The sequence below is a fragment of the Amblyomma mixtum genome, chromosome 3, assembly GCF_055824585.1.
Source record: "Amblyomma mixtum isolate Tamu chromosome 3, ASM5582458v1, whole genome shotgun sequence".
NCBI lineage: Eukaryota > Metazoa > Arthropoda > Arachnida > Ixodida > Ixodidae > Amblyomma > Amblyomma mixtum.
Genome location: NC_143014.1, coordinates 60,846,383 through 60,863,640, shown reverse-complemented (window position 1 = coordinate 60,863,640; position 17,258 = coordinate 60,846,383). Strand labels below are relative to the sequence as shown.

Genomic DNA, 17,258 nt, shown 5'->3' with positions numbered 1-17,258 from the left:
GGAAGTTGTTTCATGGTCATTATCTTGCTGATGAAAATGCAAGCTGGGGCAGAGTTTTGACAGGCTACTCATTCGCAGCTTTTCTAGTCGAAGCGGGTACGGCTGACGGAAACTTAGAAGGCCTCCATTAATTGAGCTGGAGCTAACGTAGTATAATTTGTCCAGCTGGCCATAATTGATGTGTCAGTAAAGCTGCAAAAGACATTCTTTAGCTGGAATCGAATGGTTTCCAAATTGAAGGGTATGATTTTCACCTCAATAAGCTTACAATGGGACCTTTTTTTTTTTTTCTCACCTTGGCTGTCAACCTTGTACGGATGCGACACAAGATCACTGCACACACCTGTGAGCTCAGTGGCAGTGTGTTAGATTCCACTTTCCCTGACTGAGCGATTTTCACTTTGCTCCATGGCAATTGGTGATGCTGTTTGGTGGTTTTGAGGAAAATTGCAGTCTGCTTACTCTCTGCGCTCTTAGTGTGATTGGGCCACCAATGATGCCATTTATCACTTTGTTTAACAAAGGTGATTGTTGGCTTCTCCACTCTGATGTTTATGTATGGCAGCTCTGTAAAAAAAAAGGTTAAGGGGGGATGTGGGTATCAGATCGCAAAAATCACGAAAAAGGTTGATTTTTGAAAAGTACACTTTTTGGCGCCTCCAACACTGTTTCTACGTTCAACTGAAATATTTCACCCAAGAATAAACTTTAAGCGCTCCAAATAAATATATTTTTTCGCATCCACACATACGGTGTGTGCTAGCTTAGAACTTTCAGGCTTGTTTTCTCGAAAGTTTGTTTTGAGCTTAGTAGCTTGTTCGTGGAAAGCATAGCACAGCAATGGGTGCATGGATTTTTACCCCGTTTGTTTTGTTGGGATCTCTTAAATGTGGTCTGCGTGGAGACAGTCTCAGGCTCACATGTTTTTATTACGTGGTAATTAGAGCATGATACATTCTAAACATGAGAAAAGGTGCATATTGTGTCTTTTGCAAAAAAGAGCAGAAAAATTAAAAAAAATTAAGAGAGTCTTGACTTACACCACTCTTCTTCGTAAATATTAAAAGCATTTACAGACCTGTAGCTTCTTTTCTTGTCATGCTAGGCTTTCCACAAGCAAATAACATGGTGACAACATATCAACAATGATAAAAGGGAAATTAAAAAGCTGTCATTGTGAACCTTTATATCTGATTGTTTGATGCTGTTTTAAGCCAGTCTGCCAAATTTCATCACTATAAGTAGAAAAATAGAAAAGTTGCCTTCGATCCCCTCATCCCCCCATAATGTCTCCGTGTGCGAGCCGTACTGCTCAGTATTTAATGTTGCACTAGGTAATGAATCGCAATTAGGGTGCATAATGTATTTCAGCATACGTGAAGGACAGTAATTAAATAAGTCATTGCACCAATATTTCCTTCCACAAAGTGTGGACTGTGAGTAAAAATCGCACCTCGTTCCTCTTAGGCGTAGCAAGTTGTCTTGCTGCGAAAAAAATCTCCCCATTGTTGTGATGTGCACAGGCTTTCGGAAACGCACCTTTTTTCTACAGTTACACATCTGGTCAAGTTTCTTCTGAATGCTATTGCCGTTGTCACACGCCGTATAGCACTGGTGATATCTGGTAGTGTGACAAAAAAATTAATTCTGACAGTACAAAGAAAAAAGTGACTTGCTTTGATACTTCTGCTTAACCTTCAAAACATGAAATGGCCAACACAGGGGTAGAAGAAGGTAAATTTTCATTGTTTTTCTACCATTATATTCGAAATGAATTAGTGTTATTCATGAGTTTTACCACCTGTCACTTAGAATTTCAGTGTCATGCTTGCCATGCTCCACTCTCTTAATCATGCTAAAAGAAGTTTACACTCCATGTGCACACACCACTGTGCATCTTTTTTTTCTTGTTCATACAGCCAAGGACTAAAATTGCCTTCGTGCTTATGCAGTTCGCCACTATAGTCTTGTCTACTTAAAGCATTCACTCATGGTTCAGGCCTGTTGCTCATTTTTAACCTACCACTAATCAAAATTCCTGCCTAAACTAACCGCCCTCCCGGAGCTTCAACACACATTCTATGCAGACCACATCACTTTATGGACCACAACTGGCAGTGATGGTCAGACAGCATACTCTGTATCAAGCTGTAGAAATAATAGAAGACCTGCCGGGTAAAGCAGGGCTAGCATGCTCGACCTCCAAGTCCAAATCATTCGTAACCAGCAACACCCAAGAGGCTGTCGAGCCAAAATTGCAAACCTCTTTCTTCACTTAACGTACGGTTGAAGGGCTCCCTGTATAGGAAGTTCAAACTATAACATTTCTTGGACTCCCCCTTTAGCCAAACAGGAACAAAAAGCAGACATTAGAAAGAATCAAGACAACTGTCAACTTGTCACACAAATCAGACGAACTGCGAAAAAAAGACTTGAGTCAAGGACAAAGAAATCTGAAGTATAGTAGAGACATTTGTACAAAGAAGGCTTGTCTGCGCACTCCCATACATAAAATTAGACGGCAGTGAAAAAGCCAAAGTAGATGCTATAATTGGACACGCATAGGGTTGCATTAGGGGTACCGAACTGTAGCTCCACTGAAGTACTCCACGGGCCTAGTAGTACACCTTGTAGTAATATGCACACTATATGGTGAAATAGCCGTTTAAGATCACTTATTGCGGAACTGTGAAGAGGAGCCGCCACTGGAATCTTTAATACAAGTTCCTACTCTCGAGCAATGGGGGGCCGAGTTGGGTAGCTCGGACGTGGGCGTTCAAACGCGGGCCGCTGAGTGGGCTACTCAGGTTGCTCCCAGCTGTGGTCTGAGAACCACCTAGCACGGCTCATTTGCATATTGCGATGAAATATTTTCCAATCTCTCTCTCCCACATCAGTGTGTGGCTTAAAATATGTTGTTTCCCAGGTGGGTTTCAAACACAGGGGACACAAAAACAAAGGAGCTAGCGGTGGCTCTCGATATTCTGCCACCTCTACTCGTACGGTTAAGGTGGGGGTGGGAGTGCGCCCCCGTGGAATTTCGTTCTCTGAACGATACAGCACTCCAAATTCCGGTTTTACCACCCAGCTCGCCTCACAGCTTTTGTGAAACGGCAGTTTCGACTCGAGAGCGTCTCAGAATCTAACCTGAAGGGTCCTTCACACCTAGGACAGATGGTGAATGATTTACGTGCTGTTAATACAAGGTGCGAAAAAAAAGAGAAAAAGCTTTTGCTCATGGGGATCGCGAGTGATGATGAAAAAATTCATTGATGTAAAGAAGAGATTGGAATGAGCACTTTTAATAATGTTCATATCCGTTCTGATCAGGTATCAATATTTGCCATCACTACATCATATCATTCTGTCAAACATTTCAGTGCAAACAGACACAGGCCATGAGAAAGACGTATACACGCACTAATGTGTCGTATTTCTCGTGCTCTGTCTGTCTGTGCGCTAAAACATTTTACCAGATCGATATGCCCTAACCCGCCCAAAAAGTTGTAATGAACACCATATTATCGTCGTCATAACCACAGTCATAATCATTATCACTCGTAGGACTGACTTTGAGCAAAGCCACCTGTGTTCACAATGCCCGTCAGATCATCTGCTTTGCAATGGGAGCACTCCGGACACCCCACCCACCTAACATTCACAGTCATAGACGTAAACTGGTCTCTCCATAGGAAGGGGGGGGGGGGGGGGGCGTCTCCTAGGGCGGTCAGTGGCCTGCTTGCACTGCCCCCTCTACGCACGCTTCTGTCTGCAATGTAGCGCGCTGCAACGGCAACTCCTGTCTACTTCACTAGGGGTGTGGTACCGTGCTGGGCTTACTATATCCCCAGCTACGCGGTGCAGTCTTAAGAGTTCCCAACAGATGATCCGCTTTCATAAGGGATCTGCCATTGCGGACACCTCGTTCACCGGCCGTCCACGATTTGGCGCGCTCTAGTGGGAGCTCCTAGAGCTTTTTTATAGGGTGTCTTGGTGCAGATACGCTGGGGCTCCTCGGAGCACCACTCTAAAAACCACACGCTACGTCACTCGGTCCGATGGCACCACCCTAGGCCAGGATGGGGAGAAAAGCTGGCGAGTGGTAGGAGACGGAGGATTGAAGATAGGGGCAGGAAAGGGTTTTATTTGCCATTTTCGAATGACATCACAGTTACTGAAATTTCACAAGGCTTTGCTGTGAGGGAACGCAATCATGCTGGGGAAGGGGGTGGGGGGAGATCAAAAGTGCAGATGGCGGACGAGAGCGGACTCATCCTTAGCATCTATCGCTGTCAGTTCTTCGCCACGGGGAGCAAAAAAAATACGAAAGCTTTTAGACTTCATAACAACTCTAGCTGACAAAACAGAGGATGACTGAAACGTAATGCGCCTGGCTATTGTTCACACCATGTGGGCTTCCACCTTTTCCGTTATTTCGACCCGGTGGCTATGGCTTTTTGAGGTCGCGGGATCAAATTCTAGCCACAGAGCATCCATTTCTGATGGAGGCGAGATGTAAAAACATGCGTGCACTGTGCGACGTTAGTGCAAGTTAAAGGTGGCCAAAAGTAATCCGGGTCTCTGCACTCCAGAGTCTCTTGTGCAGCTTTGGGATGTTTACCTGCACATGCTATACCGTTTAATCTGAGAAAAGCTGCCCAAGGAGAAAACAGTGAGCTGTTGGGCAAAAAAAAAAAAACAACCATTAGTCGGACTAAGCACACTCGGGCTATAGCATGAGTGTCAGTAAAGGAGCACACAGGGATCTCTGCAATGCTTCAAATTGCAAAGGCACCCACGTAACTCCCAGGAACGGTGGAAATATTATAGTTGCACAACGAGACGCTGCGCAGTCCTCGCAAAGCTATGGGCCAGGAATTTTATTTAAGCAGGAGTGGTAAGAACGATGGCTTCACTTTGCAGCGAACAGTTACCATGGGGCCATAGATAACCGACGGTACCTGAAATAACCTGCACTCACCTTATCATCACTGCCTGCACACTCTAAAGAGAAAGGTGTAAAGAGTAATGTTATCCTCTGGCGCACAGCCTGTTAAATTAAAGGGAGTGCGTTCGAGGTCAGCTTACTTCCTTTTAACTCCCAGATTGGCGTATTCGTGTATAAAGTAGAAGAGACCAGGGCGAAGGCAGCTGTTCACGCGGCCGGCTTCCATGTCACGGCACAGTTCAACAAAGCTTGCTCTGAGCAAACTGAGGCGCTATAAAGCAAAGTTTGCAGAATTTTCAGCACATCTAGCGAAAGGTTAGCACTTGTTCGATAACATACAATTTGCTACGCCTCTTACTAACGAGAGAGAGAAGGTAGACCGGATTGTGTTTGGTCAACTACTCTACTGTGCTCAAAGTGATGAGCTGCATTCCAAATACATTTGAAGAGCAGTGTTGTTCCTTTTCACAGCAGGAAATAGTTTCTTGGCAGCGGAAATGCAGATCAATTGCCACTGAGCATTGAAAACACCTGAAAATGTCTTCCGTGTCAGCGGGTAGAGTCAAAACGCGTAAACTGTGTTTTACCAAATCTTGTTCGGGCGCACAGTGTTTTAATAGCGAATGACGTCTATATGATATAGAGCACAACTCTAGGCAGTGGTTCTTTTTCCCGCACATAGAAACGTCCTCTTCACAGCAGTCGGAATTCTGGCAGAAATGCGGCATGACATCGCTGTGATTTTCTCAAGAGAACACGGTCCATGAGATCGTTTGTCTTAGTTATGCTACAAAGGAACATGTGGTTATATTCATTGAATAATATACCTTTCTATGGGCAGCGCGGATGTGACGATCCCAATGTTCAGCTGCATATTTGTTAACTTGCGTTAAAGATCCTGATTGCTTCGGAATATTGAATTTCACAGAAATTTGCCGATGACAAAATACCAAATATAGAGCCTCACGTTTGAGGTGACATTACTTGATGATCTTGTTCACAACGTCCCACCAATGTTCCTCTTTTACCACTTGCCATTCATGACTGAAGTGGGAGACTTTGGGGGCGACTGCGGTGGCCAGGCTATTGGATGACGATGGCAAGACGGACGAGGATGGCGCCTTGCACACGGGGAGCCTGTACAGCCGCTGGACTCCTTCAAGCAACCGTCAGTTGCGGTATCTTGCGCCCATAACGAAGATGAGGCAAGCTTGTGCCCCACCATTTCCCACTGACAGTTATCCTGCTGTGGCCTCCCTGTGACCTCGACGTCCCGCTGACCCGTAACTGTGGTGCACCTGATGCTCTCGTGCTGCGCGGCTTCGTGCGCAACTTTATCCGGCTCTTCCTGGAGCACACGGAAGCCAGATGAACAACACGCAGCACGGGCACCACCAGCGGGGATTTTATCAGAAGGCTTGGGAGACCAGCTGCAGTCCGGCAGAGAGCCAGCAGCTGGTGCACAAGTTTTTCCTCGTCTTCTCTGACGTCGGGTAGGACAGACGGCGCAGGGCACCAGCCATGCCACCAGAGTCGCCGCGCGACGGAAGACTCCACAAGCATCCCCAGCAAGATCTTGGGGCAGGTTGGCGGAGTGCTCCTGCGCCTTATGTGGCGTGGAGGTCTGATGGCGGATAGGCTGTTGGTGCACACAAAAAAGGGGTTGTCGGTGAAGAGACCACACAACGAGCATACGGGGCGAGATGTTCCGGCTTGACCGCGAGTTGTTTCGAGTCTCTGATGTCGGAGCAGTGTGACGCAAGCGGACCAGGTGCCTCCAGAACGCTGTTCGTCGCAGTTCCGTGGAGTAGATTGGCAGCGTGGTGGTCGCGAACCAGGAGCACTATGTGGTCACCCTCACAGCATTGACGGTGCAGACCGGCGCGTGCAACCAGTACTGTTCAGCGTCGGGTGTGGACAACGATGATGTGGTGCCCCGCGCTTTTTCCAGCTTCGAGAAGCTGTTCATGCGGACCAGCGCGCACATCTGTATCTCCAGGCAGTTCCATCTGTTCGATTATTGCAACGGGCCGGCTCTCGGGAGGACCATGGCGGCGCTTCGGAGTGTGAAGTGCTGCAGTGTTCTTCGCAGCACTGGTGAAAAGACGAACGCTGGTTACCTCTACATGGAGGGGGTACGTTTCCTGGAGGGCGTCTGGGCATGTAATAAACGGACATCAGCCGCGAAGAAATACCTACAGGGTGACCAAGATTGATGCCGCTGAGTCCTGTGTTGCGCTCTTGAAAAAAGGCTCGTGGTAGCAGTCTCCAGTAGAGCAGCGACATTCCCTCTGTAGGCACAGTCCTCGGCTTCCACGCAGCAGGTTACCCTGGGAACTCCGTTGTTTTGTGAAGTGGCGGCGCCGCCCTCTCCGAACGCCGTCAACCCCGTTGTCCTAGGTTGGGAGGTAGCCTCTGAGACAGCTGAGACACAAGCCTTGCCGTTCAGAGGCATGTCTCAGCAGGCGTGGCATGTTCGTTCGGTGGCTTGCGCCGAAGGCGGCTCGAGTAAACGTGCGCAAGAACCAGGCCTTCATCATTCTCTTTGCTCAAGAGACTCTCAGATGGCCATCTTCTGCACTGCGTACAGTAATCTTTAATATATTAATAATATATATTAATATATTTACGGCCTTATCAGCGTGGCCGCTTTTTTTTTAATACCTGATGGACATTTAATGTTGTCGGCGTATTTTTTCGAACCATTGAATCTCAGAGCCGTTGCACAACATCAGTGTGTATTTTCTGTTACCCGGAAGATCAAATTCTGGGAAGTTACTCTCATAAGTTTCTTTTTTTTTTTTGTAAGAAAGTCATACACGACCTTGCCAATGAACCAAGCATAGTTTTTCTTCAAAAAACAATTAAACTTCCAATGATGAAGTGCTTGTGCACAGTAAATTGAACCGGAAGAATTGCAGAAATATTGAGTAACCGTCCGCCCAATTAAAGACGTAATTCAATAATCCGCAGCATGTAAAGAGTGTGAGCATTTTAATTCAACAGCGTTACTGTTATTGCTGCCACGACTGCACGGCCTTTGCCTCCAGGCAGACTGTGCGAGCGGAAGTTAGACCTACTAAAAAGTTTAGTAACAGATAATTTCTCAGCCTGCTCCTTTCGTCGCTACCACGATAAATAAACCTTTGGAGGTGGGAGTCGACCGTCCGTGTTCCGCACACGCTGTTGTATCCAATGGTTTGTTTCAGTTTCGATTTTATTGCTTGGCTATTTGCTTGTTTGTGTTTTTGTGTACTTGTGGATTGGCTGTTTGTGTCACGTGCTTGACGTCTATAAATACGTGTGCGCGTCGAATTAATTCAGCCTTTTGTGACAATGAATGATCCCTAAGTAATGTTTGACGGCCCCAATCGTGGGTAATCGGTTGTGAAAAATGAAATCGTCTATTGCCGTGACCTGAAACAATCGTCTAACATGTTAAGCCATTAAGAGTTGTTGAAATTTTTCTTGTAACGCCGATTTTAGCCTTTCTGCGTTGTTTCAGAGTGGCCCAGGCCGCTCGTGAAGTCTTTGTTCCTGGAGTGCTCGGCGGACGCTGAAGTTGTGAGTTGTATCATCGTATTTTGGTGGTGACATTACAGACTAGTGTCAGGAACTGTTTCGAGGAGATTTTCGTGTATGACTTTGAAGTAGATTGACGTCTGTCATAAATGCGTCGTATATGGTAGCAGCCAGAGCCAACAGCAAATATGGCGTGTTGCGGAAATAAACGCGCCCCGTAAAATGCTTCTTTCAGCTAAACGGGCGCATTGTTCGAGCTCAAATTTCGCATAGAAATGGCATTTGCTCGGCAGAATTGTTTAATACCAAGTTTGCTTGGGGTACTTACCTGATTCGAACATAAGTGTGATATTCACATCGTCTCGCACCGGTGCCGCCATCTCGTTTGCTGGTCGTGAAGAATCAGCAAAGGAGGGGGTTTCGGGGGGTTTGAAGACGCTCTCTCAACTGGTTTTTTAATGGTCACAGAAAACTTAGCTTGGCAAAACTATGTTTTGAGCAAGTTAAGTTTTTTGTGACCATTAAGAAGCCAGTTGAAAGATCGTCTGCATATCTCCCGAAATACCCCTCTTTGCTGAATCTTTAACGAATTTTTTTGAATTTTTCACGAGATGGCGCCACCGGTGCGATCGTTGACAGAGCGGCTTAATTTCCTTGGTCGTCGCCGCAGACGATGTGAATATCCGACTTATTCTGTTCGAATCAGGTAAGTACCCCAAGCAAACGTGGTATTAAACAATTCTGCCGACCAAATGCCATTTCTGTGCGAAATTTGAGCTCGAACAATGCGCCTGTTTAGCTGAAAGAAGCATTTTACGGGGTGCGTTTATTTCCGCAACACGCGATAGGATTGTGTGATGATTGAAGCATTTGTCAAAGTGACGACGGAATGTGTTTTCACTTCTCATTGAGAAATTATTGCCTTCATTGTAAAAGCAAAATGGCTTGCGGCGCTATTTGCTTGAGAGCGCATTTGAACCCTACGGCATCTTAGATTTCTTCTTGGAGGGCAACACTTGTCCTTCATTTTGGCTTGAATGTCGAGGAGGTACTAATGCTGACCTGCGCAGCTACTAATGCAGCGCAGCCGGTGCAGCTACTAATGCTGACCTCTGCGCCCTTCGCGTCGTGGCGCTTGTCTATGCAAACAACTAGAAGCCGGCTTTCGGTTCATTTGTTTCAGGGCAGACTGTTATGGGTTTGCACCATGCGCAGCGGAACCGGATAAGTACTGCTGACAAACATACTACTAGACAATAGTTACCGCAACACCAGAGATCTGTGCTCTTTTTCAGCGAAAATGAGCCAGCGGCCAGGGACAGAAAGTTTTGAAGTCTTCATGATAAATTTCCACTATACTGTGCCATGTGCCGCAATTGCCAAAAATGGCTGCAATTCGCCGCTATAATTTCGGCCGCTGCAAGGTACCTGAATCATGCAAATGATTTATTGAAACGCTGATTTATACGGCGGTAGGTCGCCACAGTTTAACAGGATATTATTTAAAGCGATAACTAAGCTTATAAAAGTCTGGTTTTGATTACACAATTCAATGACCCGAAAGACACGGCTTCGATCCTGGCCGCGGCGTCCGAATTTCGATGAAAGTGAAATTCTAGAGGCCCGCGTAGCGTGCACTGACATCGCACAGTAAAGAACCTCAGGTGCTTTAAATTTCCAGAGCCCTTCATACGGTGTCTCTCCTAGCCTGAGTTGCTTTGTGACAATAAACCTCAGTAGACCAAATCGAACCAATGAGCCGGCGTCATAAGGGCACATCTGAACTTAGCAGCCCTTGAGAGCGTAAGCACTGATCTCCACTAGGTAGCTGGATGCCGCATTCCCGCTTTCCGAGACGAGCGCGAGTGAAGCCACCGGAAGTTGGACCGCTTGTCCCGGAAGTCGGGTGTCTGCTGTGTATTTCAATGCAAAAAGTCGTGTCTTTCGCCCTTTCGTTCTCAGTTTTTTGCGTTGTTTTCGTGTGATGTCTGCTGTTATATGAAAGGAAGAAGCAAGCTGAACGCGAGAAATGTGAGCATTGTGTGCAGAACCCTGTAATTTCTGCGAAAGCGAAGAAAACAGGCATGCAGGTCTCACCCTGCCTTGGCAAGGGGGTACGTGCATTAAACACTATGTTCTTGCCTGGTTCGTGTATTCCGAGCGTAAAGGAGAAGTAGTGGAATGACTATGAGGCTAGGTCACCTTAAAACCGAATTTTCGTGCAGTAAAGAAGAGGCACAGCGCGAGAGGAACGACTGACAAGAAAGGCGAATGGTGCAGTGCGCGTGAGAAGCGCTGTTAGAAGTCAACTGCACCAAGCACCACGAATTAAAGACCATTCAGGCTTAACTTGCTACAACACGAAACAGTACATGACACGCTCCGTCGAAAAAGCAGTACCATACCTTTTGGAGGCGCTAATGTGAACCAACCGAACACCGTCGACACATCACAAGATAGTAGCCTAGCCCTCGCTCCGGTTCGGTCTAAACTTAATTCGGTAAAATGGTCGCTGCAAAGTAAGCTGCCTGGTGAATGTTTCAACCTATTCTTTCTTATATTTATCCCCCATTGATAGCATAACTTGGGCTTGAGCGTGGGAACAAGCATCGCAGTAAAGAGCACAGTTGGCGAAGCTAGGCAAACGAGACGACACCGAGCCGAGTAGACGAGGCTCCATACTTGCTGTGCGTAGCGGCGTCCTGTCGTCTGCTATTGTCGCCCCATTGAAATGCAATGGGCCCTTATTTTTGAAACGTCCTTCCCGAAGACTTCGTTGGTCTCCTCGCTCAGTTGGCGCCGCAAAAGGTAGGCATTGTCATGGAAAAAGACGAGAACGGCGAAAAGACGAAATGCTAAGTGGGAAAACAAAACTGGAACTGAAAAACCGTGCTGAGCTCCGATTTCATGCACTGCCAAAGGCTGACTTCCGGGACAAGGTCGCTTACTTCCGGTGGCTTCACTTTCGGGCATAGAGTTTCTTACAAAACTCTATGCTTTCGGGCGCCCGATGCGGCATCCAGCTCCCCTATTGGAGATCAGTGAGCGTAAGTGAAGGAAGTACAGCCGCATAGGGGCGCTAGCTGCTCTCCCGTTTCAGAACCTTCGCTCGCAATGAGAACTCATCGGTCCATGCGGTTAGTGTAGCGCGGAAATGGCGGTGCCGGTGATGCTATTTGCTGCTTGTTGGATTTATTCGGCGTTTGTTAAACCCTAGAACTGGGAAAGGAGCGACTTTCGAGATCACCACGATGCTTTCGAGTTGTCTGACTAGACAGCTCGTCTGTGAAATCACCTGACGAGACATATGGTGTGGTGGCTATACAAAGATGCGTTGCGGTGAGGAGCAGTGCTGAAATGTAGAGCTTCAATATGCAATCGCCAGGAGTGAACGTCGCTGAGCGGATGGGCTCTCCGCGCGTAGGGTCCCTAGAAATACTTGCTAGTCTGCCGTCCGCGCGGCGCTCCCCACGGAACCAGTTGGCTGCGCCTCGGATGAATGCGCAGGGGGCGCTGCACGCATTCGGAACGCTGTGCCTGCAGCGGCCGCCGTGCTCTGTGCCTGCCGTGGCTATAGATGTATTGCGCGCTGCTTCTTGGTGGCGAGCTCGGAATGCTGTTTTTTTTTTTTTTGCAGTACTGGTGTTTGGTGGCAAACTTGAGCCAAGACGGGCTTTAAAGCCTATTTAGCATGGTTCGGTAGTCGTCAGGAGCTATAATGAGGAATGCCGCACTGTGTTCGGTTGCTGTTAATGCACTCGGATTTTGCAATCTTCCGAACCGAACACCATCGGGAAACTGCACCAGAAGTGGCCACTTCATTAGTTTTGGTGCCTAAGGAGCAGCCATACAGCTAGAATATGTTGGCTATTCTCGACACCCTAATAAAGTAGCGATCAAGGATGCAGAAACTGCATTGGTCTCTTGTGCTCTACGTATACATCTGACGCACTTCAGCTCCTGTGTGACAGGAAAAAGCCACGAGAGGTTAATTTATTATATCTCGGGCTACATATATAGCTAGAAAAGCACTGAAAAAAGCCAGTGTGTAGACTGTGTCAGCCTTGACGACTGAAAAAGCAGCGTCTACAGCAAATGATCAAGCTGCAGCTTTCACTGCAAACTTTCATAAAGGTGCCTTGCTGTATCCCTCTGGCCCCTTGAAAATTTATCACCGTATTTGAAGACAGCTTCACCGCGCTTATTTTAGCCTTAATAAGTTGCACGATAAGAGCATTAATTGTTGACTTCGCTGATTTTTTAACATATGTACAGAGGGCGAAACGCTTGTCTAAACACGTTCTTGGTGTGTTTCCGGTTGAACACACGATATCTAGTGATTACATTTGGTTAAAAATGGCCTGAATGTAACCATGGACAGTCAAACTCATTCATCGTCATTTTTTGCCTTCCTCATCGCAGCGGCTTTGGGAGCTGCGGAACACACAGCTGGGTCGTTCTAGACATGTGTTTTGCCTTTTGTACGTTTTCTGCCTCTAGCCAGCGTGAAACATGGATGTGAAATGGCTAATGACATAATCAAATTCTGCATTCTGGTTCACCTGCGCTTCACGAAGTCAATCAATGTTCAAAGGGCTACCAAGAAGGAGCAGCTGAAGCTTTTAAAGATGAGATGATGCCAGTAGGCAGTGCAAACAAAAACGTGATCAGCGTGACACTGACTGCAAAATTGACGGAAATAAATGTGTTTAACAAAGGTTTTTATTTGGTGTCATACGTGAGTGATTCTTAGGTATATTTTCCCTGAAAGTACGTCTGATCTACATTGCATGCGCTAATAATGCTATTTTACCAAGCACGGAATTCAAAGAAACTTCTTAGAATGCATGCTTGTGTTCATTACTTAATTAGGTAACTCGATCGGTTGCTTATGCACTAAGGAATGCATGCCGCAGCACGTTGCGATTTACAGGGCTCGGGTTTTCATCTTGCATGCTTTAATTGTGGCTGCATCTAGAAGTTTCTAGTGTTCAGTCTGTGTTCTAACTCCGTACAAGTTGAGATCAGACCGCGCTGGCAACAGCGCTCTGTTGCAAACACACAGTCGTGCGGTTTAGAATCCTAGGGTAATGTCTTGATGCAAGGCGTTTTTATTTATTAAGTTCCTCAGAAGACGGTATGACGATACGGCTCGGTAGCATTCTTCTGGTATAAAAGTGAGCAGGTTTGTTTCGCCTTCGACTCAGGAGTATGCGCACGAAATTAGTTCGCAAAAAAAAAACGGTTGCGTCGCTGCATCGTTAACTGAAGTGTGCATTGAAATACCACTACTAATCTAAACTTAAAGAAAAAAAAGAGTGTTAATCGTATGCGCAAAGTATCTGATAACGCGCTCGTTTCGCGGGGCGAAACGCGCGCGTCTACTGCAGACGCCGTGGCCGGCACGGCACACCGGTTGCTCGCAGCGCCACCGCGGCGATCATCCAGCAGCAGCCCCCGCCGCAGCCGGCGGACGCCAGACTAGCAAGTCTTTCTAGGGACCCTACCGCGCGTGATGAGTGGACGACATGACGTGTGTTCGCGCAACCGAGCTGCAAACTGCAGGAATGTTTCGGGCTTCTTGATGGGACATCCGTGTGTGTGTTGTGTGTGTGTGTGTGTGTGTGTGTGTGTGTGTATGTGTGTGTGTGCGTGTGTGTGTGTGTGTGTGTGTGTGTGTGTGTGTGTGTGTGGGTGTGTGTGGGGCGTCATTCTTATTCCTTTTGCATGCAGGCTGTAAAGCACAAGCACAGGAGTATGTGCAGGATGCATGCTGCGAATCCGAAATCTGTATTCAGCATTTTGCATGGCTTTTTGCATCATACTGTTTGTTTTTGCACACAGTACGAAATTTAGGAAACAAAGCCTAGCATGCTAGTACATTGGTCGATTTCTTTGTTTTTGGTGTTGATGAATGTTAAAGGCAGCAGAGGTGAAATCAAATGGAAGTAGTCGTTTGCTTAAGGGTGCAAAATAACTGCATTAATCTTAAAAGAATACTATAGCCGGGCTTAAGCATTATTAGTGGAGCACACAAAGGTGGTTTTGCTATTCACGCTGAAATTTTCACAAGTGTTACATCCTCATTTAAACAGAAGTCATGTGGAAATGACTGCAGGAGGGTGAAAGAAAAAACGGTATTTTTGTAAGGGCAAAGGGAAAAAACTATATATCAGTCTTGCACATTTTATTTACAGGTGTGCTGTTCCTGCCGGTGAAGTTTCCGGCACACAAGAAGTCTGTGTAATCCATCCATGGCCCATTTGTGCGCAGTCTCCATTTTCCTGTACTGCCCGCATAGAAATCGCCAAACTGGTGAGCACGTGCTTAATGTGTTGTGGCAGGCATGATGGGAGAACGTTTGCCTGGAGTAAGATTGTATACGGCTAGTGATATCTGATTGCATTTATATATAGTGTATAAAGCAAGGAAGGAGAACGGCATATGAAAGTAATGTAAATTAATCATGTCTACTTTTCAGATGTTAGTGGAGATTGGTGTGGGTGACATGCGGTGTTCTGTGGATTTGGCCTTCCCTTACTGACCACAGTATCCTGGTAGCCTCATTTCGATCGCGGAAAATGTGAAAGCATTCATATACTAAAGAACTGAAGCTAGTAATCAATAATAAAGTTTGTGCCCTTCCCTGCAGTGTATTTTGTAGTGATTTTCTTTGCTTGAGTATAAAAAGACTTAATAATTATTTGTTGTACCCCATCAGTTTGGTAATCTGCCATCAAGTACCTGTAGCTATATGGAAACAGTTCGTTTTGATACTAATAATCGGTTTTGCAGTGAGCATAGTTTGAATTCATGCGTAAAACTAGACTGTAGTTGAATTTGCAGCTTCAACAATTTCAGATATTTGCAAACCAAATGTCTGGCTTGTTTTGAGAATTCAGTGCACAGCATTTATTTATGTGCAGGTGATGGTGTGCATCTTATGCAGACGTGGTGGACCACTCTCACCATGGGGTCTCATGTGCTTGGGAGCCGTGATGCCCGATTCATCTTTGCTCACCTCTCGGCCGGACTGGTTACCTAGCCAGGTGGCCAAACCGGGATCCTGAACGATTACATGAGGTGCCTTCAAAGGTGTCATGGTCATAGTACGGCATGGTCAAGAGTTCTCTTTGAAGATCAGCGCAGCTTGCATTGTGCAACAGAACATATTCATCCACACTCAGCTGCAGGACCATGACACCACTGGCAAGTGGTGATAATAGCAGGAGCACCGGCACCTACAACGAGGAGGAGGACACGGCACCACTTGAATTCCACCTGACAGACAGGACGTGTATGATCAGCTGCGTGTGGGAATTGCACTCACTGCTGTGGTTTTCACGTGCAGTTATGCCACAAGTAATCAGTGTGCAGTTGCTCGGCTTCAAATTTGATAGCATACTGCTAGGAAGCTAGTGGAGTCCATCATTTTGATGCTCTTCTTTAAGCAAGACCATATTTTTGGCTTTAAATTTATTGGTGGTATGCAGGGCAATGGAGATCGGTTTTCTCTGGTGCTGCAGTTTTTGATGGGGCAGGAAGTGTCCCAAGTGCTTTTCGCCTACTGTCTGCCATCTTGCCGAGTGTGTGCTTCAAAACGTTACAGTAATTGTAAAGAAATATCGATCCTTGGTGGGGTGCCTGCTCATGTGTTCTGCTTGTACACAATACAAATTTTGTACACAACACACAGGAGCGCACGAAAATTTCTCATAGCACCAGAGTGCTGACTGGACTTGTTTTCACCACTGCTTTTCTGTTTGTGTTGATGTTTGTCTCAAGCCAGCAGTAATCGACAAGCTCAGCGTATACAGCATGGTAACACATCTTGTGTGGCACTGTTTGTGTGATAAGATTGCAACATGCTTTGCCTCGTGGCATTTGGTTGCCTCTCTGTGCTTTCTTTCGACTGCTTCTTTCACATGTTGCATGTTATTATACAGCAATAAACTATTTCTCGTGAAGAAAAGATCAGGAAGTTGTTTCATGGTCATTATCTTGCTGATGAAAATGCAAGCTGGGGCAGAGTTTTGACAGGCTACTCATTCGCAGCTTTTCTAGTCGAAGCGGGTACGGCTGACGGAAACTTAGAAGGCCTCCATTAATTGAGCTGGAGCTAACGTAGTATAATTTGTCCAGCTGGGCATAAGAAGCTTGATCAAGAAGCTTGATGGTTCCAGCTCAACAGGATCAACTGGTTTTAGCTGATAACTTTTCGATGTTCAGTTGGATAATTTTTTTCAATGTTTGGATAGTAATGAAGCTCTTTAGCTAACCGCACTTTTCGTACATCTCTTTTGATTCTGCCCTCTATAAACTGCTTCAAGAGTTCCAAAGTTTGATGAGAAAACTTTGCTCATTAACCACTCCATGGCACCGCTATTAGACCCTCAACGGAGGGCATATAGCGGGTGTCCCAGCTAAATGTAACTAAACTTTTAAAAAAGGCGAAGTGTCTTAGTCCAGTGAAACCAACTCAGGGTTGTTCATAGTTGCGTGGCCTAGTCTTGAGTATTTTTTTCGCTCTTCAAAGGTAAGTAATTAGTTAAGTTTAACTAGCTAACTTTTTAATTATTAACTTCAGGAAGAAAGTGTCAGTGCAAAAGTTTTAGATCACCTCGAAAAACCGCTAGTAGTGCTGTTTCCGTCAAGTTACGATTTACATAGCTTCATTTATTGGCCTTAAATGAAAGTTGTCACGTGACCAGATGCTTGCTCACTTCTCTGCCCCAGTGTGCACCCAAAGTCTCATCGAGGAGAGGAGTTCAGAAAAAATTGATTTTAT

At 46.1% G+C, this 17,258-nt stretch overlaps 1 long non-coding RNA gene across 1 annotated transcript; it reads left to right on the top strand.

Annotated features, from left to right (window-relative positions):
* The first annotated feature begins 8,265 nt into the window (after positions 1–8,265).
* Positions 8,266–16,447, top strand: LOC149350368 (uncharacterized). Its single transcript, XR_016290354.1, has 3 exons — positions 8,266–8,512; positions 14,668–14,785; positions 15,397–16,447. It is a non-coding gene; the product is annotated as an uncharacterized LOC149350368 (long non-coding RNA).
* Positions 16,448–17,258: the final 811 nt, after the last annotated feature.